Source organism: Cervus canadensis, chromosome 2 (genome assembly GCF_019320065.1).
Source record: "Cervus canadensis isolate Bull #8, Minnesota chromosome 2, ASM1932006v1, whole genome shotgun sequence".
Lineage (NCBI taxonomy): Eukaryota > Metazoa > Chordata > Mammalia > Artiodactyla > Cervidae > Cervus > Cervus canadensis.
This window is the reverse complement of record NC_057387.1, coordinates 53,485,063-53,501,102: the sequence shown is the minus strand read 5'-3', so window position 1 is coordinate 53,501,102 and position 16,040 is coordinate 53,485,063. Positions and strand designations below refer to the sequence as shown.

The following is a 16,040-nucleotide window of genomic DNA, read 5'->3' as shown; positions in this document are numbered from 1 at the left end:
TTTTTTTTTTTTTTCTCTTGCAGGACAAATTGAATGATTTGGATAACTCCTTTTGAGCAGGTGAGGATTTTCCACAATAAACCTGAAAACAAGAAGAATCTGGTTTTTGGACGGCAACTCTGTCCATCAGATTCATCTAAATAGCAGTTCAGTGTGCTGCCTCTGCGAACACTCAACTTTGGTTCAGTGCTTAGGAGAAGTAAGCATTCTTGCTACTCTTTCATACCAGTACATCTCATCCCATTAACTGAAACAAAGTGAGAAGGAGGCCAAGAGGCTGTGGTCTATGCCGGCATTCCTCAGACCATTTTGGTTTCCTTATCTGGACCACTAGCAATATCCAGAGGTGTGTGGCTAGACGGTCACAACAGAATTTCAAAGCTGAAATACAAAAGATTATTCCCAGAACATCTTCTGAGGCCAGAGAGGAAAATGCTTTATGATTTGTTTTTCATTTGTTCTTTCCTCTTTTTTTCAACTGCTGCTGACATACATGATGGGTTATTATTTATTTCCATCTTGTTCTGGCTTCTAAAACATTCCCCCTATCCCTGGTGTGTGTCAACTTTCAGATATCACTTGGGAATGGCTGGCTTCCTCCCCTCTACTTCACTGGGAGCCCTGGTGAAGGTGGGGTCCCCTAGCTGAGAAGCGGTATCCCTCTCCTGTGGCATTCTGGGAGGCCATTTGGAGTCCCAGATGTAGGAAATGAAATAATCCATGCTCATACAGTCACAAAGTGCCCATCTGGCACCCAGGAACCCTGCTTGATAGGAGCACACAGGCGTGAGCTCACTATTGTTATGGCATTTCATAAACAGAGCTGCAGCAGCCAGAGAAGGACTTTGGGTTGATAACAATCATTTCCCACTCCCTTCCCTTTCTGCTTGCTTCCCTCCAAACACACTGCCACCCCCCCCCCCCCCCCACAGACCCCTTAACTTTTTTAAAACATAGGAGCCAGGGAGAAAAAAAAAAAAGGGTGGGGAGATCCATCCTCTGAAAGGCAGCATGTTTTTTCCCAGAGAGTCTGAAGGAGAAATTTCCATTAACAGCTAAATCCCTCCCCACCACCTCTCCATCCACATTATTGTCTTTATGTCCTCCATCCTAGGACTCACAGGCGAGGGTGTGAAATGTGGCCAGTCAACTCTTTGCTAACTCACTTCTTGTACATCACCCTCAAAATAAGGAAAAGCAGCAGCAGGAGGGATTTCATAAATCACACAGCCACGGCACCGCTTTCTAGTCCTGAAACCAAATTCACAGGAGAATCTAATAAATGACCTCAATGCTTTCCCTTTAGTTTCCTTCTAAGTGTTTGTGCCAAAGCAGGAGCAAGAGAAGCTCAGCAAAGGAGGTGTGGGTTGGAGAACAGCTGGGGCTGAGAGCTTGCATGTGTGAATGAGGAAGGGGTGACTATCCCCACACAGACTGGATGCTGACCTTCAACCCCAGTTGTAAGAAAGAGCAAGTCAGACCTGGAAACTGAGCCTGCAGGGGTGGCGTAACAGTTACACCAGCTCTCCTTTTAATCTATGGTGCTAACTCTATTATCCTTTAAAAACACAGATTTCTGAGAAACTCGTACCCAGTGATAAGAGTGAGATCCCTAATGGCGCAGGTAACCCAGGCCACTGTGAAGGGGTGCGGTGACAGGGACAGGGCTCACATCAAAGACCAGCTCAGTCACGTGCTGATTTGTATTATCCTGGCATTAAAATGAGGGAAAAGAATCACCATAGACATTTCACTCGATGTTGTTCTGAACTGTAATAAAAAACATCAGGTTGCATTACCCTTCCCAAAGATCACATTTGGCTGTCTCAGCACTTTCAGCCTCCCAAGGAGACATTTTCAAAGCAGCTAGATTCTTTGGCCCCAGAGAGGAGAAAAATCACAGAAACACAAGCAGAGTCCAGCCCTGGCCCCTGCTGACCACATGGCACGCGGGAGAAAAGAGGTGGCTAGAAGATGTCCCAGTGGAATAGAGATTCCTGGACTCCTGCACTTGAGGGAGGAAGAAACACATGGATCTCTCCTAGGGGAACTGGCTCTCTCCCCCTCAGGCATCGCTCTGCCTTCTCGGAGACTGGGATCCGCTTGTTTGCCAATGAATCCAAAGCCCTGAATGGGTAGCACAATGCAATGTTTGTAAATATGATAAACCATTACAATAGTACAGCTTTTCATTTGGAAAGCCACTTAGGCAAGAAATGATTACTGACCCATGATATGTAAATGATGGAAATGCAAAAATTTGTATTTGGGTCAACTCGTATATTTTTCAACCATGAAATGAAAATCTCAATGTTCACATTCCAATTCATACATGAAACCATCACAGTGCTATGAGTTGACTATTGCTCTAATTTATTATTGTCTTAGTTCATGTTTTCAGAGTCACTGTGATGGTATGGATCTACTTTCAATGCACTAATGTTGTAACTTGAAGAGGGGAAGGTACATCTCTGGGCCAGCTGGTGTCCTTGGGGGGTTTGACTTTAGTTGAGGAGAAGGGAAGTGATTCTGAAGAAGAGGCTAGGGGCTCCTCTTCGAAGATTTTAAATATGCCATCAGTCTATCACTTCCCTTTCTTTTGAGTTCATAAAACCACAAGAATGGATTGGACAGTTGGGCTACCGTGGCAAATTCCTCTGTGTCATTGGGGACACAAAAGAATTCTAAAAAGGACCTTTGTCTTCAAGGTTGAAGCAAAAAAGACTGACTATGGAAGAGGTGCAGAAACTTAGAGGGAAAGAATATTTAGGAAGACTTCTTGGAGGAGGGGATATTTCAGCTGGTTTAGAAGAGTGGTACAGTTTAAGAGATGAAAGGAAGGAGGAGATTCATTCCAGGTAGACAGCAAGAGAAACATCCTGGAGGATGGAGTCCCATGCTACATAAACTAAGGTCCTGCTTTACTGAAGATAGCTATTGAAGAGCAAAAGTATGGGAGAACATGCAGAGAAATCACCCAGAGTGGGCCCCTGAAAACCAGTCATAGTTTCTTCCCAGGGTGAACCAGATGAGGGCAATGGGAGAGCAGTCTGGGTCTACCTAGACTGTGTAGAAATGTAGCCAGAATTGGAGCCAGGAGACTCTATGGAAGGTAGGATTAGCAATATAAGGTCTGGGAAAGAAGGCGTGGAGCTGGGGTGCTTGTGACGTGTGTTAGGAGAAATGGCAGAAGGTTGGGCAGGAGAAGCATGGTCTGGGAGACAGGATGAAGTGTTAAGTGTGTACAGAGAGAGAGAGAGAGAGAGAGAGAAAGTTACTGTCAACCCTTACATTCAGTGGTTCTATAGAGCAAAATGAGTATGTGATGCAGAGAGTCAGTGGAGTAGGGAATCCTGATGATTTTGCCTTTTAATATGATTAATTAGCTAGAGGGGACTCTCATATTTCCATTGTGCAGTGACATCTCCTCCCCTGTGACCGCCTCATAGCCTTGAGGTTGGGTAGTGCTGAGATCTCAGGATTCATTCAACTTTGGCTCTTGGATTTGGGGTGTGCCAGCCCCTGAAGTACAGTCACTCAGTCAAACCCTTTAGCTGGGGGTCTCAGGATCAGAGGAGTTATTGTGTCTGAGAGGGTATCTGAGTGCAGGACAGTTTTGAATAGGTTGGTTAAACCAGTAGCTCTCAATGGTGGTAATACTGCCCCCTACAGAATGCTTTGGAAATTCCTGGAAACATTTTTCAGATGTCACTGAACTGGGTGGGAGTCAGGGATGTGAGACATCTTGTTCACCGGACAGTCCCACACAATGCAGAATCCTGTAGCATCTCATGTGGTTTCTGAATGTCCTGTTAGGCATTCAGGTAGGTAACCCTGTCTAAGCCTAAAACCTAACTCCAGTTTACATAATTTGCTACCCAGTTTTAATACACACTAAATTTTCCATGAATTTACAACTACCTTGTATATTTAGGCAAGATTATATTTTGTTTTGTTCAGAACTTTGCCAATAATTGGGCATGAGAAAATCACAGTGCAAGCATTTGATTACTTTTTCAAGTCTTTCTTGTGTACATGTGTAAATGCACATTATTTTATGATGAATTACTTTCCTTTTTTTTCTCCTTTATTGTACATGCAGCGCATTATATTGGTGTTTAAAAATGTGTCTAGGTAATATATATACATGATAAGCTGCCCTTCCTTGGTATTGTCAGTGACTGGTTTCAGGACTCCTATGGATACCAAAATCTGTAATGCTCAAGTTCCTTCTATAAAATGGCACAGTATTTGTGTATAAGCATGTACTACCATACGGTTTAAATCATCTCTAGATTACTTGTAATACCTAATACAATGTAAATGCTATGTAAATAGTTGTAAATACAATGTATATGCAGGTGTGCATGCTTAGTTGCTCAGTCATGTCCTACTCTTTGCCCAATGGACTGTAACCCACCAGGCTCTTCTGTCCATGGGATTTTCCAGGAAGGATACTGGAGTGGGTTGCCATTTCCTTCTCCAGGGGATTTTCCCAACACAGGGATCGAACCCACATCTCCTGCGGCTCCTACATTGGCAGGCAGACTTTATCACTGCGCCACCTGAGAAGCCCAACTACAATGTAAATGTTAAGTAAATAGTTGCTGATGCACAGCAAATTCAAGTTTTGCTTTTTGGAACTTTATGGAACTTTTTAAAACTAATATTTTCCATCTGTGGTAGATTGACTCCTTGGCTGCATAACTGTCAGATTCTGAGGGCTGACTGTACACTGTCTATACATTTCATTTCATGATAGTAGAGGGGGGGATCATAAAATATTTTTTACAAAAAGGAGATGTTGAGTCTGATGGGGTGAGAACCATGGAGTTTGATGTACAAGAAACTTAGATATGGCACTTTATAAGTGACCATCTTTTATTATTTTTTTTTATGCTGGAAAAACAATGAATGGATCTTTGCTGAGCTGCTCTGGTAAGCCTACAGTGGTTCAAGCACTGTATAGGCATGTGGTAGATAAAAAAGAAATGCAAGTCACAGAGCTGTATCTCACAGCTTGGCCTAATATGGCCTGGTAACTTACCACAGGTCGGGGTAGTCCAGAAGAGGGTTAATAAAATGTGATATCCTGGAGGTTACAGTCCTGCCAAGTGATTGTGAATATGGTCCATGATGAATGATCTAACAGTGGGAGCCTGAGAGCACTGGAAGGACCTAGGATGTTCAGCAGGCAGAAGGCTGTCAGCATCAGAAGCACGTGCAGAGCATGCAGCCCCAAGCATCAAGCTGGGGTCAAGAGATGGAGTTCCACCCTTTGTTGCACGGCCAGGCAAGACAAGATCCTGCCTCAAATGACTACTCCTGGGGCCCAGAAACAAAGGAACAAAGTGACAAGCTAGTACCCAAGACATGGTGAGACCTAGGGTTGAAATTTTCAGGTCAGCGGTTGACATTCAGGGCAAACCAGCAATGAGATGGTCTCTGTGTCAAGTCATAGGTGCTGGGGTTAGGTCATCCTAATGTATTTTGCTGCAAGTGCAGATGGATTAGCTGGCTGGTTTTAAGGCGGAAGCCAAAAGTGGTGCCATGTTGGACCTGACAGTTTTAGAACCTTATTGGAAGAACAAAGTATAAATACATAACAAATGCATTAATTAGCAAAGAGTATGGGCAACATTTCAAGAGTATCTGAAAACCCTACATGGTCTCCCTTGGATCAAAGAGGATGTGAGACTCTAGGACATGACAGAGACCTCTGGGTTGGAGTAGTTTCTGAAGGTGTTATGGAAGAGTAAGGGCTGGAGCCAGCCTGTGAATAGCAGATGAATGAATATTTGAATTCACTCATTCATTCAACAAATACTTAGGAAATCCTTGCTATTTGATAGATGCTGACAATAAAGAGGTAAACAAGAGAGACACTGACTTTGGTGACACGTGACAGGCTCACCTGGAACCCAGAGACATGAGCAGGCTAGAATGGGCAGCTTTCATCCCTGGACTTGAGGGTGTGCCTAAGGCTGGTGAGGTGCACCCAGGGTCTGCCTTTAATTTAAGGAAGTACTCTTTTTGTTACCTGGTGGTGGTGGTTTAGTCTCTAAGTCGTGTCTGACTCTTAGACCCCATGGACTATACCCTGCCAGGCTCCTCTGTCCGTGGGATTATCCAGGCAAGAATACTGGAGTGGGTTGCCATTTCCTTCTCTAGGGGATCTTCCCAACCTGGGAATTGAATCTTGGTCTCCTGAATTGCAGGCAGATTCTTTACCAGCTATGTCTGAGCTGCAGCTAATTAAGCATCAATTGTGCAGGGCATAATTTCTATCTGCTTTAAGGTTTAACCTTAAAAGAAACTAAGACTATAATTAACATAAACTCTTAAGAGTTAGGGGTTGACCAACTTTTTCTCTAAAAATTCAGAGAGTAAATATTGTAGGTATGTCATGAAATGGGCTTCCCAGTTGGTGCTAGTGGTAAAGAATCCATCTGCCATTGCAGGAGACACAAGAGACGCGAGTTTGATCCCTGGGTCAGGAAGATCCCCTGGAGAAGGAAATGGCAACCCACTCCAGTATTCTTGCCTGGAGAATCCCATGGACAAAGGGGTCTGGTGTGCTACAGTCCATAGGGTCACAAAGAGTTGGACACAACTGACTGAAATGACTTAGCATGCAGAAGCATATGTCATGAACTAGAATTCTTGTTTTGATTTTTTTTTCTTTTTAGCAATCTAAAAACATAAAATCCATTTATATAAACTCACAGGCTGAGTTTTTGGCCTGCTGGTCTACACAGTTCCTTTTGTCCAGAGACCAGGAAGACATTCAATCATATGGGTGAATGATAAGTAATGTTTATTATCAGTAGTATTTTGTAAAACACGAAACATTTTCCAATGTTATATTTATATATATAGCTGCACTTGGCCCTCAAAACAGTGCTACTAGAGTAGTTAAACCACATCACCATTATTCCTCATTTCATAGGTAAGTGGATTGAACCTCAGGAACATTTGGGCCTTGTGTTAAGTCACACAGACACAGAAACCAGAGCTCTGGACACTAGATCTCAATCTTTTGATTCTGGAGCTTTTCCTTGATCTCCAACTATTTTGAACTGACCATACAACCAGATTATTCACAACTTTCACAGGGCTCTCTGGTTTCAATCTGAATGTGTTCTGGAATTAAAGGCTTACACTTAAAAAACAAACAAACAAACATCAGATATGGTCTGAATTATGTCAGTGCTATTAGGGGGAGAAGGGCAAATAGATTGTTTTATGTCCAGGCACTGTTCTAAGTGCTGGAGTTGTTTTTGTTGTTGTTTGGTTGCTTAGTCATGTCCAACTCTTTGCAAGCCCATGGACTATAGCTCTCCAGGCTCCTCTGTCCATGGGATTTCTCAGGCAAGAATACTGGAGTGGGTTTCCATGCCCTCCTCCTTCCTGACCCAGGGGATCAAATGTGCATCTCCTGCACTGGGAGGCATATTCTTTATATTGAGCCACCGGGGAAGCCCCAGGTGCTGGAAACTCACCACTAAATTCAATAGACACAACCCTTACTCTAAACAGTTCATAGTGCAATGAAGATGATTCTAATGGTAATGACATAAAGTAGGAGTAGCAGCTACCTAAATGTCAAGTATTGTGTTTGGAGTGACAAATGTTTTATCCCTAACATTCAAAGTAGTGTCATAAAGTGGGTCCTATTTTCTCCACTGTATAAATATTTGAGTATTAATAGCAGTAGCTAACATATGGAACTTACTCTGTGTTAGAAAAGAAGTGCTCAGAGGAGATAAGAGAGCAGGTAGTTGGCCAAGCGGGATTTGAAATTGCGTCTACACACCTTGGAGCCCAAGTCTTTGCACTTTGTGCTGAAGCAAAACCCTGGGCCGTGCCTGGTAGGCTGTCCCGACACACCTGCAGTTTTCTCTGCCGGGTGGATTTAAGTCAGGTTCCCTGTCTGCGGATTCTCACTCACGGGGCGAGGCAGCCGCAGAGCACTTACTCGCTAGTGCTCTGCACTGCGGGGACTGCTGAGATGGCACTTCCAGTGTCACACAATGCTATTTCCTCAAGCTTCTAACTCTGAAGCAATTGCCTCATGGGTTACGATTTCATCAGTGTTCAAATGCTGCTCTGGACGTGCAGTTGGACAATTTTGAGACATAGGCATCTGTTTCAAAGTTTAGGGGCACTGAATTTACTTTAAAAAGCACCTTAAAAAGCGAAGGTGGATGAGTGACACGCTGCTTCGAATCCCTGCCTTGTTTTGGCACACTCCTTCTGCCTTTACTTGCTTTCTTCCAAAGAAGCCCACTGAAACCTCTCCCTAGTATCGTTAGCATTATTTAATTTGCATTAGTCTATGTAAGATTCAGAATCTAAGGCCCTTCTTTAGCTCTTCAGTCTTTTGTGGGACAGGTGCATGACAAACATTTTGCAGAGCTCTTTTTTTTTTTAGTCCTTGGGAAATTACAGAACTTTAAGTGTTGAGGGGGATCCTCGGAGGCTTCATTTTAAATTTCCCAAGTTTTCTATAGTTGCTACTTTGTCAGAAAATAGATTTTATTTTTTTGTATGGAAAAGGAATACTGACTAATCTGTCAATGACTTTTCCTTATAAATACATTTATCTGAAGAACTTCATTATTACATAAATTACTTTTCTCAAATTAAATTTTTTTTGAAAAAGATGAAACCCATGTTTTCAGCGTGGCATTAGGAAAGCTCAGTGATCACATATAATAACAATGTATTAGAAGTCAAACAGAAAAGAACCCATTTTTAAAAACCCATAACTCAACAGACTAAAACAATGACAGACGAGCCATTCATGCAAATTAGCTAACTCACATTTATCAGAGAAAATATTTTATAGCATTAACAACACTGTCATTGAAGAAAAATTAAATGGGGCTCAGAACCACACATTTATTTTTACTGCATTCATTATTCATTTACTTGTTTCATTCCTCCTTTTCTTTCTTTCTTTTTATTTTCAGAATTGTAAGTTTTGAATTCAAAGTTCAGTGGAAGAAGAAGCAGCAGATGATTTTCCCATTTTAGTGACCCCGTGGTTAGCAGCAATAAAGCAACAGGAACAAATCTGGCTTGAAACGTGTCCAAACCCACATTTCCCAGTGAGCACAAAAGGCAAAAAAGTAAGATGTGCAGCGGATATTAACATGAGTAATCTTGGAAATCTAAATATTAAACATATGTCAAAGATTATCAAATGCACATCCACATGTCTTATAGAGATGTCTTTCATTCGAGGAGCTCCAGCCCATTTCAATGTGCATGGGCTAGTTCTCTAGCCTCATCAAAGTTCGGCGTATCCAGTGAGAGCGGCACCAGTTTTTTATAGATGGGTGCTTGTGAAGCAATAACTCCTCAGCTCCTGCACCTTCCTGAAAGACTTCTTAATCTCTACCCCCATCAGAAGATGAAAGAAGTGAAAATGTTAGTCGCTCAGTCATGTTTGAATGTTTGTGACCGCATGGACTGTAGCCCAGCAGGCTCCTCTGTCTTTGGGATTTCCCAGGCAAGAATACTGGATTGGGTTGCCATTTCCTCCTCCCGGGGATCTTCCTCACCCAGGGATCGAACCTGGGTCTCCTGCATTGCAGGCAGATTCTTTCACCTGAAGATAATGTCATTTAAATCCAGATTGATTATTTGCCCAGTGAGCTGCACAGTTTGGGAAATTTCCTGGAGTCTTTGATTTGTGTTCTGATGCTGAAGTCTGTAGAACCCCGCCCTCAACTCCATCTACAGGTCTTGTATCATAGTGATCCAGAGAAGAATGTTCCAGACCCTGAGAAATGTATTGTTTTATCTCCTGGACACTGTGTAAGAAGGCTGTGACAATTGGTAAAATGTGCTCACAGTGCCTGGCATCTTTTTGCCTCTAAACCTTATTCTGCGGGACAATTGAAGCTATACTTTGGAAATACCTAAGGGAGTAACATTATAATCGGGAGCTAGCCTAGTTTTTTCTGGGTGTATACCAGCTGTTGAACGATATTATTTAAAAAATCTCTTGGTGCAGCATGATCTTACTTTTTCTTAGCCTCATTTTTGTCATCTGTAAATTGTGAAAGAAAAGCTGACTCTCGACATTTCTCAATGAGATCATGTTTATGAGAAGACTTTGTAAACTCTAGACCTTTATACGAATGTGGGATAGTATCATTACCTTAAAGGAACAACTCTTAGAAAGAGGCCCCCTTCCACCCTGCCCCAGGGATAACTGGGGCTCTGAAATCCAATTTCGTTTCCATATTCATTCATCCTTGGCAAAATGTCATAGTCTTCATTATGAAGCTACCTGTGTGGCCCTATGCACATGGCTCAGTAGGCAGGCTGAGTGAGGGGGAGAGTAAATACTTACCTTTGTGCTGCTTTTCTCAGGGAGTCTGGCACTGAGCGGGTGTTCAACAAACACGTTCTGAATTGTGTGGAGGTAAAATGCAGGAGACCTGGGTTCAATCCCGGGGTCGGGAAGATCCTCTGGAGAAGGAAATGGCAACCCACTCCAGTACTCTTGCCTGGAAAATCCCATGGATGGAAGAGCATGGTAGGCTACAGTCCATGGGGTTGCAAAGAGTCGGACACGACTGAGCGACTTCACTTCCACTTCCAAAATGACTTGGGAGTGAATAAGGTGAAAGAATACAAGATAAAGCGCCAGTCTGGTTGAACTTCTCCAGTGGGGTGACAGGCAGTGTCTGGGTCACTGCAAGGAGACAGGTTGCTGGAGAACAAGAGAGAAGAACCAGATGTGATCCTTGGATGCTGAGAGTGCCCAGAGCGATCACAATGGGGGCACAGCCCTCCGGCGCCTCCCTCCTTCTGATAACTTCTCTCACCTGCTCCTTCTATCTTCTGTCACCTGGAGAAGGAGCTGCTCAGTCTTTTCCTCATTCTGTGAGGTAGTGGAAGCTGAAATTCTCTGGGGAATAGCATGGCTTCTCCAGTTCTGCTCCTTAGGGAATTTGCAGGAGCTGTGGAAGACAACTGGCAGACTGTCTCTCAATGGGAGTGTAGAGAGGAGGGGAAGGGATATCATTTTAGGGAAAGAGCTGAAATATGTCAACATGCACTTTTGGGTGGAAGATTTCTTACTGAATTTGTTCTTCAACTGAAGTGTTTGTTTTGGTCATTAAAATAATACATCACTTATGATAAAAATAATGATCTACTAATTTATCTATTTTGACCAGTTTCCCTGGTGAACAGTGAAGGATGCACTGACAATGCCTGCCAAAGAAGGAGATGTGGGTTCGATCCCTGGGTTGGGATGATCCCCTGGAGGAGGAAATGGCAACCCACACCAGTATTCTTGCCTGGGAAATTCCATGGACAGAGGCTACAGTCCGTGGGGTCACAGAAGAGTCAGACACAACCTAGTGATGAAACAACAACAACAATGTTCTCCTGGAGCACATTTTGAGAAATAAAGTGTGTTCTGAAATTGTTGACTTGCTTTTGTCAATGTGTTCCAAAATAATATGACTTGATTGTTCCAAACACATATGATACCCCCTCCCCTCCCGCCTTGGAATAGAAACTATTATCATCAGTGAAGGAATGCAAAACTGAACACATTCTTCCCTTTGGAGAACAAAGTGTTCCATGAAAGGCGGGGTTTAGTTGCTATTGTTTGAGTTGTGGAGGATGTAGTTATACCCAGTCCGCAGTCCTCTCTTCCTGCCTATTTATCTGTCTTCTTTCTTCACCTTTATCTTCAACCTATATCTCACAAGCAGGGTGTACAAGACTCTCAGTTCCTCAGAACATCATCTACCTAGCAGAGACGCAAACAGCTCTGGGCCTGCAGCCGAGTCTGCGCCATCTCCCTCTGGACTAAGGGAACCGTGCTCTGAAAGAAAAACCTCTATGCAAAAATCACATTTCACTTGCTCTGTAATAATTTCCTTTTCATTTTTTCCCCAGCTTCTTTCTCAGAAATGCATAGAAAGGTTTGCTTTTGGTTCTAAGCTGCAAGGAATTGAAGAAAGAGAAGAGGACTTGCAGAAGATCTAGATCTGCAGTCATTGAGCTAGAACATTATTCTTGAGAGGACCCAGATGAGACATCAAAGACTAATGAAAGTTGCTGAATGTGCAGGCAGATCAGCACTCACACACTCATACTTTCTCACCTCTACTTTAAGGTGAAATATTAGCTGAAAAAAAAAAAGAATGTGTCTAGACTGAAATTCTAGTGACTTGTGTTCACATCGTCAGAGAACGGAGTATGTTTACATGAAAATATTTACAAAATATTGATTTAAATATATTACACTCAACTCCTAACTGATCAAAGGTTTAAAGTCTGTTTACAGTGAGTAATACTTTAACGAAAATGATTCACTTTGTCATTTGCATTTATGCATACATAGATTTACTGGAATCAGCCAGAATAGCAAACTGCAGCCAGTTGGAAAGTCAACATGTTCATTGCTGTTTAGTTTATTAAAAAATATGTTTAATTCTTTAGAGACACCATATGAAGAATATCATGGCCAGCTACAAGCATATATATTTTCTCTTGGGGCTTGATTACTATAATCCAAGTATTTCAAAACTGTTATCAGAACCAGTGAGCAGCTAGAGTTGGATCAGATCTTCAGAATCTTAGAAGTTGGGAAGAATATTACAGATTACTTAGTCCAATGTTTTTCAAACTCTCCTGATGATAGTAATTCCTGGTCCTTATTACAGACCTATTGAATTTGAATCTCCAGGGGTGGGGCCTCCCTTAGAAACTGTGTTTAAACAATGTGGTATTTTTATCATCAGGAAAGTTTGAAACAAACTACTCCACTAGTTCTAAGCCCTGGCAATGTATCAGAATTGTCTGTAGAAGTTGTTGAAAATACAGAAGGCTGGGTAGAGACTATATTGGCTATTCTGAAAGCCACACGGTTGGTCTCTAGGTTGGAATTTAAGACTACAGGATCTCAAATAAATTACTACTGCTGCTGTTGTTATTATTATTATTATTATTTCACTGCTGTTATTAAAAGCATGACAAAAGATAACTTTTGGATAGTGATATATACTTTACAAAGTCTTTGTGTATTCCCTATTCTCATAGAAGCTCTGTGAAATTGTCTTATTTTTCAGTTATGGATGGAAAAACTGATGCTAGGTGAAGTTTTAGAGTACTGCTTAAAATTGCCGGTGTTAACATTCCGTCAAGCTAGGACTTGAATTTAGGTCTTCTGACACCAAATTTGGAACATTTTCTACTGCCTCACAATGCCTTAGTGAGGGCTTTTCTGCCTGTACTTTAGTAACTGGGATGAAGTAAGGGAGGACATTCATTTTTCTTATTTAGTTATATGTGATTAACTTTGACCCTTTATTATGGCTTCTTGAGATCTTTATAAATCCTTGATTAAATCCATCAATATATTGGCTGCCTTGGATGATTTGTATCATCCACAAATTGACTGAACAAGCCTCTATGTCCTGATCCAAATTATTAAAAACTCTGAACAGGACATGGTCAAAGAGAATACTAATTGGCATATTTTGGGGAGGCTGTTCTCTAGGTTAGCATTCAAACCATAGTTAACACATTGGAGTCCATTTTTCAACCTACTAGAATTTTATGTGGGGCTTCCCAGGTAGTGCAGTGGTAAAAAATCTACCTGCCAATGCAGGAGATGCAAAAGCCATGAGTTTGGTCCCTGGGTTGGGAAGGTCCCCTGGAGTAGAAAACGGCAACCCACTCCAGTATTCTTGCCTGGAGAATTCCGTGACAGAGGAGCCTGGCAGGCTATAGACAACAGGATCAGAAAGACTTGGACACGACTGAACAACTGAACATGCACACACAGAATGTTATGTACCTGAGTCATCACTCTGCTCACGTGTCCCAGTCTTGCCATTCAAAGAGATCATGAATAGATACATGTATGTATTTAACTGAATCACTTTGCTGTACATCAGAAACTATCACAACATTGCTAATCAACTATACTCCAATATAAAATCAAAAGTTTAAAAAAGCAAAAACAGATCATGAAAGCCCTAGTTAAGTATCTTGCTAAAGTGCTGACACATTATGTCTATGGAATTCCCTTGATCCACCAAAGAGAAAATGGTCACCTTTTATCTGAGTGGACAATTTTAACTGTCTCACAAATCAAGCTACTTCATTATTTGGAAGAAAAAACTAAAGGTGTTCCTTTAAATCTTGGAAAGACCCTGTGGGAGCCCCATCCTTCAAGAATCAGCTTGGATGTCACCTTCTCTGGAAAGACTTTTTTGATCTTTCATGCAGATTTAGCAACACCCTTTCCTCTGACTCAGCATACTGATTATTCTTCCAGTGTAACACTTAACATGTTACTTTGTAGTTATTTATATTGTCTTTATTTGAACTTCTTGAAAGCAAAGGCTGTATTTTATTCACCTTGGAAGTCTTCTGTAGCATCTAAACAGTGATTGGTGCAAGTCACAATAAATATTTGCTGAATGAATGAATGTGATTGAATCCATAAGTGAGTGTGAAATAAAGTTTTCTTGTAAAGATTTATTAGCTCAAGAACATTAACCAGAATCTCTCTTAAGTTTCTTTTGGGCTTTGGCACTTCTTATTGATGATATCCAGAGACAATGGACAAAGCCTATCCAAGAAACTCCAACGTTCATACTCCTTGAAAAGGAAGAATTAATCCTTTGGCCTCCTAGAGTAGTTGTAGTTTTAGGATTAATCTTAACTCTGTTTGTAGCCTATAAAACAAAACTAATTGCAGAATTCAAAGCTTTAGAGCATTTTTAGGTGGCTTGATGGGAAAGCATTGAAATAAATACAAACATTTAGATAAAACAACCATTTTAATAGTATTAACTCTGCCAATTAATGATAATGGAAGAGCCGTCCAATTAGCTAAATCGCTAATAGTTTTATCAAGCAGAGGTTGGTAATTTAAAGCAAACAAATTCTTTCTAATTTTATCCACTTGCACACCAAGATATTTAAAGGATAACAGGGGATCCAATAAAGAGTATTGCTCAAGAAGAGCTATATTTAAATCTCCTAATGGCTATAGCATAGAGTTACCCCAATTAGTCAGAAAACCCAAGCAGTCAGTAAATTCTTTCAAGACACCATAATTTGGGGTAAAAATAAATGAGATAACAACAAAGGTGCTGCTTGCAATCATTAACATTATTATTGTGGCATATTTCGGAGATGGAGAGTGCCCTGAGAGTCAGGGGGGTAAATTTAACTCATTGAATCCTGTAGTTGTGAATGCTCTGTACCCACACGCTGCTTCACACTGCAGCATTTTTTGAGGGGCTGTTCATGGGTGTCACTACTAATACCTGTTTTCAGGGCAGCAGGTCATGGGGAAGTTCATATACTTGATGACACACCAAAGCTAGGACTTTCCTTGTCAAACCTCCATGGAGAATTCAGGCACATACCTGGATAATTCAGGAAAATCTCTCAGGACCAGAATGATGTTAGCATTTCTTACAATACCCATTTTATTTTTCTCAAGAGAATAGACTTTGAAAAACATCTGCATCGTCTGGATATGTGAACTTCATTAGTACAGACTGGTCAGTTAAGGACAAATAGCAAATGATCAACTGCAAAGGGCCTCTGTAGTCTGTCTTTTGCTTGCGTAGAAGATTGCTATTAAAAATGTCAGGATTAATTATGCTGGTTATCCCACATTCAGGTACTGCCAACCAAGCATTGTGCTCAGATGGACAAACTTCAAAGGAAAAAGAACAATATGAAGGGCATCTCTAAAGCATGATCTCTGCCAGTGTGAGCAAGCAGGAAGCATTGTTTGTTTATAGTAACAACTACTACTTATTGAATCACTTACTGTGATCCAAGAACCGTGCTAATATCTTTGTATTCATTATTTCATTAAGCTTTCCATCAATGAAGGGGGTGTTATCCCTGTTGTGTAGATGAGTTTACTGAGGTTTACAAGTTGAAGTAGCTTGCCCACAACTACTAGTCTTAGAGCCAGGATTCAGACTTAGGGCTCTCTAACTGCAAAGACCTTCTCTTTACCTGAATCGTAT

The 16,040-nt window shown here is 41.5% G+C and overlaps 1 long non-coding RNA gene across 1 annotated transcript in view; it reads left to right on the top strand.

The window, feature by feature from the left end:
* Positions 1-11,526, top strand: part of LOC122436726 — a 34,958-nt gene extending 23,432 nt beyond the window's left edge. Inside the window, exons 4-6 of the long non-coding RNA XR_006268090.1 lie at positions 24-60; positions 8,976-9,134; positions 11,199-11,526. This is a non-coding gene — a long non-coding RNA (uncharacterized LOC122436726). The remainder of the gene's footprint in view (positions 1-23; positions 61-8,975; positions 9,135-11,198) is intronic.
* Positions 11,527-16,040: the final 4,514 nt, after the last annotated feature.